Consider the following 7,381-nt stretch of genomic DNA (forward strand, 5'->3'; position numbering starts at 1 on the left):
TAAGTCAGCGAGACCAAGAACCCACCAATTCCGGCCAAACCATCAGCCAGTCCTTGGACGTTTCTTTGCTGCTTGCCTTCATTCCAACCAGGTTGTTTAGTCTTCACTTGGTTCTGGTCTCCTAGTATGAATGAAGTAAGTTCCCTTTGGCATATATTATCTTGAGTCCACTTCTGTTGCACCTGAAGACCCTTAACTGAAGTATAGACCTTTAGCCACAAACTGAATAATTATGCTGAGTCTGATAAAGCAAGCCTAGAGTTCTAGGAGAGTCCAGAACCATTCTGGGGAAGAAGTGAGCTCTGAGAATACTGAGTCAGGCAAGCTGGAGAGGTGGAGGTGGCCTTGGAGAGGCAGCCAGGACACCTGTGTGGGAGGCATAGCTGGGGTGATTTTTGTTCCTGAGGCTCCATAGCTGGTAGTTTTCAGCCTGAAAGCCCCAGAGCCAGTGTGTAGGCTGAAGCTCCCTGAACACACTAGTCCAGTCTCTCCCATCCCAGTTTACATATCACTATCCATGACATTCCCAGAGTTGAGGGCTTGTGGTTCTTCCACCGTGGCTCAGCCTTGTTTGCCATTCGGAAGAAAAACCTTTGAGGTTCAGGCTTTTTTTTTTTTTTTCTTTTGCCATATTAAGTCGTCTTGCACTTATTCCTGGACAGGCTCACTAAAATGTCTGGAGGGGTCTGGCCGGGTGTAGGGCAATAGGGACTGGTGAATGGGAAGAAATTGAAAGTTTTTCTGCTGTTAGGTTCTAGTGATTGTTGCTGTGTAAGAATGAAAGCTCAGTGTGGCTAGATATCCTGGGTTTTCATGGAAATCTGGAAACTTAAATTTATGTAAATGAGTTATTTAATTTTATGCAAATTTTTGTACATGATTTAAAGTTTTCTTTATTTTCAATCAGTCTGAAGGCCAAATAAAATACATTTGTGGTAAATCTATCCCATAGGCCATCAGTTTGAAACTCCCAGCCTGCCATTGACACTGTGTGCTTCCTTCTCAGTGTGGTCAATGCCTGTCTGCCTGTTTGCTTTTCTCACAACATTGTGAGCTTTGCGAGGGCTGAGATCATGATTCTTTTGCTTACAGCCAAATCTTGCATGACTAGCTTAGGTCCTGGCATATATTAGAGCTCAATATATGGATAGATGGGCGAATCAATAGGTAGGTGGATGGATGGGTAGACAGATGGATTAAAGGATGCATGGAAGGTTGGATAGGAAGGTGGATGAATCAATGGCTGGCTGGCTGCATGGATGAGGAACTCATAGTGATGGAGGAAGACAATGCATAGATATAAATCAGTACCATACATGATAGAGAGGGAGAGAGAAGGGAGGTAACTTGGTTTCTCAGCTTGGATGGTTATGCTGTTAGCCATTGGCAGGCTCTTCTCTCCAAGTCCACGAGGGCCAGAGTGTGCCTTCATGGAGCTGCCAGACCTTGGACTTGGACCGTGCTTTTGGAGCCCTCCTTCCACACAGGGCAAATAATGTGCTTTCCTTGGCCCGCAAAGCTTACTGCTTGTGGTTGCCCACAGCTGAGACCTGGGGGCTGTGGCTTGCCTTGTTCTTTGTCCTTGCCTGACCTCTGAGCATCTGTCTCCCCCAGTCTCAGCGGGGAAGCACCTGCCTGGCCTCTTGGCTGGTCCGAGCCCAGGATAGGGCAGAGAGATGGGGTTTGTCTAGCTGGGAGGGGGTCTCCCATGGGTTTTAGCCGTGCTTAACTTCCTGCTGGCTTCCTTTGGTTGCTGGCAGGAGCTTCTTCCTTCCCTGGTCCACCACCACCTTGGCTATGAGGTCACAAAAAGGCTTACCAGTTGCTATAACAACACCCACCACCTTCTTCCGCTCTTAGCTGTCTGTTCCCTTTTAGATAATGGATCTGCCTTCCGAGTGAACGGTCCCCTTAAGCTGGCAGGACACTGGCCCAGCCTTTGACCTCAGAGTTTGGTTTCAGCTCTCACTGGCAGTAGGGTAATAGTAGATGTAGTGTTGTTTTAAGCTGTTATTTATGGAATGCTCCCTGTGTACCATATCCCAAATAACCCTTTGCAAGCACTATCTTATTTAATCCTCACAGCGATGCTATGAAATAGGGAATATTACCTTCAAATTGCAGCGAAGGAAAAAACTGGTATTTCTTTTAGAGCAGGAACCCAGGAGCCAGACTGCCTGTGTTTGAATCCTAGCTCTGCCAGATGCTAACCACACAGGCAAGTTTCTTAATTTATCCATGCCTCAGTGTCCTCATCTGTAAAATGGAGATAATAACAGTGCTTAGAGCAGTGTCTGTCATAGAGCAAGTGCTTGTCTTGGTTACCCTAGAAGCAGTCCCTGAGACAAGGATGCTAGTGTAAGTGTTTTGTTTGGGGTGATTTGAGGTAAGGAAGGGAAGGTCACCAATAGGGGTGCTTTAGAAATTGAGTTGCTACCATGAACACCTGGAGAGGAAGTTTGCTAGGAGCCAGTGTAGGCACAACCTCTAGTTACCCCCTGAAAGGGTGATGGAGCTGGGGTATTTATCCCCCAAATCGCATCAGTCTTAGGTTGAGGGTTGCTCTTAGGTGGGGGTGAATTCCTCAGCACTTCTGTCTGACTCTATGTAGGTTTTGCAAAGTCAGAAAGTCTCGGGCAAGATGATGTCGGTGCGGCAGTGGGGAACTGGGTGGGTACTGAAGGACTTAGAGGGAGACGTGTAGCGTGGCACCCATGGTATCTGCTACAAAGCTAATGGATACTTGTTGAAAGAATGAGCAAAGGAAGAGATACTGTGATAGGCAGAATGGCTTCCCCAATATATTGATGCCCTAATCCCAATGACTTCTGAGTATGTTGTATTGCACGGAAAGAGACTTTGCAGATATAATTAAACTTACGTGTCTTAAAATAAGATTAACCAAAATTATCCTGGTGGCTCCAGTCTAATTACATGAGCTGCTAAATGCAGAGAAGTTTCTCCCAACTAGAGTCAGAAAGATGCAGCAGAAGGAGAAGTTGAAGAGTTTGTGAAAGCCTGAGAGAGATTTGATCGCTTGTGGTTGGACAGAGCACATGGAAAGCAGAAGAGGAATGTAGGCAGCCATAGAATCAAAGATTGGTCCCAGCTGACGGCTGGCAGCGAAATGAACCTCAGCCCTACAGCCGAGTAGCTGACTGAGCGCCCTGGGCCTCTGACCTGCAGAACTGGGCAACAGTAAGCCCGTATTTTAAGCCACCCAGTCTGTGGTGATTCATCACAGCAGCCCTGGGAGACTTGTACAGAGACTGAAGGTCGGAATGGGCATGCAGCTTGTCTAGTGCCACGTACCTGTAAGTGACAGAGGTGGGATGCAGAGGAGGCAGTGCTGCCCTCTGTTCCTTGAGGGGCAGGAGGGGAGGAGGATCCTGAGAGTGGTGGTGGAGCGGCTGAGGGTAAGGAGAGTCGCAGGGTGCGCTTGCTGACTTACCAGCGTGGTGCTGGCTAAGAGCATTGGGCAGATTTGGGCTCCAAGTCTCTGTGATGAATCAGCTGCATCACTTTCAGCAAAATCAGATTACTTCTTGAGCCTTGGTTTCCTCATTTATGAAATGGGGATGACAATAGAACCTTATCAGGGATTACACTGCTTCTCCCTGATGAGGGATGATGTGCGGATTAAAGGAAACCATGTTTGTACAGCGCTGTTTTGTGGTGCCTGGCGCATGGCAGGGGCTCAGTCAACTTTGCCCATTCTTACCGACATTTTCTCAGCATCTGCTTTGTGTCAGGTGCCACAGTGGCTCCCGCACGCACACAGCCACTCTGAGGTGAGTGTTAGGATGCCCACTTTACAGATGAGGCAACGATGCTATGGAAACTTGTCCACAGTCACACCGCTGGGCTCAGATCTGGGTTTAAATCCAGCTCCTCTTGAGTCCCCTGCCCTGTGTCTGCCTGGCACCTAGCAGTCCTGACGTGTGTGCTCAGAATTTCGCCAGCTAAGCCGGGGGAATCGGAGCCTCCCTCCTGCTGCCCTGAGGGCAGCCAGGTCAATCCCGGATGTCCCAAGAAAGCTTTCTCCTTCGAGTTTCATCTTTGGTATGGTTATCTGAGTCCTATCTGATTTTGGCGCCAGAAAAGGGCCTCCTGGTTTCATTAACCAAACACTCTGAGGGCCTTTGTTTTGTTCATCTCTGTCCTGGTCAGGGGGACACGGAGCTGGAACAGCGCTTGGCCAAACCCGGGAGGAAGACCTGGTGTTGTGAAGAAGACAGACGTGAGAATAACTGCAGTGTGGTGTGCCCAGGTTATGAACCATATCTGAAGAGGGATGGTGATGCCGGTGACGGTGATACAGACCATACTGAGATTGTTTCCTATTTGGCTAGTGAGGAGATCGTAGTATCCCAGGGCATGTGTCCTAGTCAAATGTGATAAAGAAAAAAAAAATGATAAGGCAGGGAAGGAAGGCAGGAATGGTGAGGGAGGGGTGTTGAATTTAGCTTGTTTCTAGGGCAGGCCTCACTGGGAAGGTCCATATCAATAGTCTTAAAGGAAGTGATGGAGGAGCTATGAGGATACCTGGGAAAGAGTTCCCCAAGCAAACGCAACAGTGAATTGAAAGGCCCGAGACTGAAGCGTGTTTGGCTTGTTCCAGAAACAGCGCGGGGGCTGGTGTGGCTGGAATGAAGTGAGTAAGGACGAGAGGGTAGGGCCCTGAGAGCCAGGAAGAACTTCAACCTTCATTCTGAGGTTGAAAGAGGGGAGACACTGGGGGATCCCTGAGCAGAGGAGTGACATTGTATGAGATATCAGGATCCCTCCTGCTCTGGTGGGGATAGGTGGGGGACAGGAAGCCTGTTAGGATGCCACTGCAGTCATCCCGGTGGGAGATGGAGATGACGGTGGCTTGCGCCAGATGGTAGTGGTGAGAAGTGGGTGGCTGCTGGATACAGGAATGAGGCAGATCAATATGAACTGATGTGGAAGGATCTGAGTCATACTGTTAAACCGACAAAGATGTAAAGGACAATGTGTTAGGCCACATTTTCCCAGAAGCAGACCTTGAGAGGAAAGGAATGAGAACAGTTTATCCCAGGAAGCACTAGGAAGGGGGAGGGATGGAAGACAGGGAGAGAAGGAGGCCAGCAAAGGGGTGTTATTCAGCAGGTTATTGAGCCCAAGTTTTGCATAGCAGTCCCTGGGGAGCGCTGGGAGATGGTGTAGGATGTGTCTCCAAGTTGTCCCAATAGAAGAGGCAGGAGAATGGTGCAATTATACCAACTCCCACGAATCGCTGGTTGAGATTGGCTCTTAGAGGGGAGCACTGACTTTCTGGCACTTCAGACTGCCTCGGTGCAATGGATCTCAGGCACTGGGGTTTGAAGCAGGGTTGGTGTTGATGAAAATGGTGACTGGTAGGGGGACCTTGCTGGTGTCTGTTATGCAGTGCTTATTGTGCACTGCCATTTCCATCTTCACCAAGGAATGGATCTTTATATGGATATAGAGAAAAATTCTGAAGGGACAAATAGCATTCTGGTGTTGCCTCTGGGGAGGAGAAGAATATTTAGGGTCAAGATGGTTGAGACACTCTTCACTGTGTAACTTTCTGTATACTTTTATTTTTTTACTCTGTGTTTTAATTTATGAAGTTAAAAAATGATGGGAATTATACTTTCTTTCATGGAGGAGTGACCTTTGAAAGAAGAGAGGCACCTGAGGGCATGAGGGAAGCCCCAGGTCCCCGGATGTCTAGCCTGCAGACACTGTCCAGACCACAGTGTGGAGTGGTGGCAGAGATGGGAGTTTGAAACTGCTGGAGCAGGTGACATCTGCAGGGCAGAATACCAGGGAGGAGGGAGTTATGCAGGGGAGGGAGGCAGGGGGAGAAGAAGTCTGCAGGGAGGTTTCTAGTAGGATCTTGGTCAAGGGCTGGTATGCACATGTATGGGGTGAAACTCCATGAAGCCCAGCAGACAGGAACGCTGTCACCGAGAGCTGAGTGGAGAGCCTGGTTGTCACATGATGCAACTTCATCCCAGCCAGAGTGAAGAGGCCTCACTGAATAGCTGGGACATTGAGTTGACACTTCAGAAAGGCCACACATTAGGCAGAAGGATTAAGCATTAGGTCCACCTTCTAGCACAGAGGACAAACCAAAAAATCCTGGCAATAATCAAGAACAAAACCAAACCTGACAGGGCCAAGAGGACGTGCCGGCAATTTAACTGCCTGTCAGAACAAAACTCAATACTCTCTAAAGGAAGAAAACCTGATCTAAAATTCCTACAATATTATCAACAATGTGAAGAATAAAATAAAATCACTAGACATGTGAGGAAGCAGGAAATTCTGATCATATCAAAATAAAAAGCAGTTAAGAGATACAGACATCCCCAAATGATCAGGATGTTGGAATTAGCAGATAAAGACCTTAGAATAGCTATTATCAATATGTCCATAAACTTAAAAGATGAACTTTAGGGAGAACATATTAGCAACTCAGTAAAGAAATGGAAAATAGCTAAGAAAATTAAATGGAAATTCTAGAAGTGGAAAATACAATATGATAAGAAATTCACTGGGTGAATCTAACAATATATTAGAGACTGCAGGAGAAAGGGTCAATGAGCTTGAAGACTAATGAATAGAAATTTTCCAATCTGAAGAACAAGAGAAAAAGTTAGCTTGATTGAATCTTTTTACAGGGTATACATAGATTAAAACATCATATTGTACCCCATAAATATACACAATTATTATTTGTCAATTAAAAATAAGTAAAAAAATATTGAATAACAAGATAGCAAAATAAAACGAACAGAGACACAGTGACCGGTCTAATACGCATGTAATTGAAACTTTACTAGGAAAAGACAATGTGTCAGGAAAAGGCTGGGCATAGTGGCTCAGGTCTATAACCCAGCATTTTGGGAGGCTGAGATGGGAGGATCGCTTGTAGGCCAGGAGTTTGAGACCAACCTGGCCAACATGAAACCCTGTCTCTACTAAAAATGCAAAAATTAACCAGGTGTGGTGGTGCATGCCTGTAGTCCCAGCTACTCGGGAGGTTGAGTGGGAGAATCAGTTGAACCTGGGAGGCGGAGGTTGCAGTGAGCCAAAATCATGCCAGTGCACTCCAGCCTGGGTGACAGAGTGAGACACTGTCTCCAAAAAAAAAAAAAAAGAAAAAGGCAGAAAAAAATTTCAAGAGATAATGGCTGAAATTAACCTAATTGGTAAAAAAAAAAAAAAAAAAAACACAGTAAAAAACAATTCAACTTACAAATCCAAGCAGCTCAGTGACCCTAAACAGGATAATACACAGAGCACCTCACTTTGGTCCATCATAGTCACACTGCTGGAAATCAAGGATAGGAGGAAAATCTTTTTTTTTTTTTTTTTTTGAGACGGA

At 46.5% G+C, this 7,381-nt stretch overlaps 1 long non-coding RNA gene across 1 annotated transcript; it reads left to right on the forward strand.

Annotated features, from left to right (window-relative positions):
• The first annotated feature begins 1,144 nt into the window (after positions 1-1,144).
• On the forward strand, positions 1,145-4,601 carry LOC108584510. Its single transcript, XR_002520317.2, has 2 exons — positions 1,145-1,979; positions 2,972-4,601. It is a non-coding gene; the product is annotated as an uncharacterized LOC108584510 (long non-coding RNA).
• Positions 4,602-7,381: the final 2,780 nt, after the last annotated feature.

Source organism: Papio anubis, chromosome 2 (genome assembly GCF_008728515.1).
Source record: "Papio anubis isolate 15944 chromosome 2, Panubis1.0, whole genome shotgun sequence".
Classification (NCBI taxonomy): Eukaryota; Metazoa; Chordata; class Mammalia; order Primates; family Cercopithecidae; genus Papio; species Papio anubis.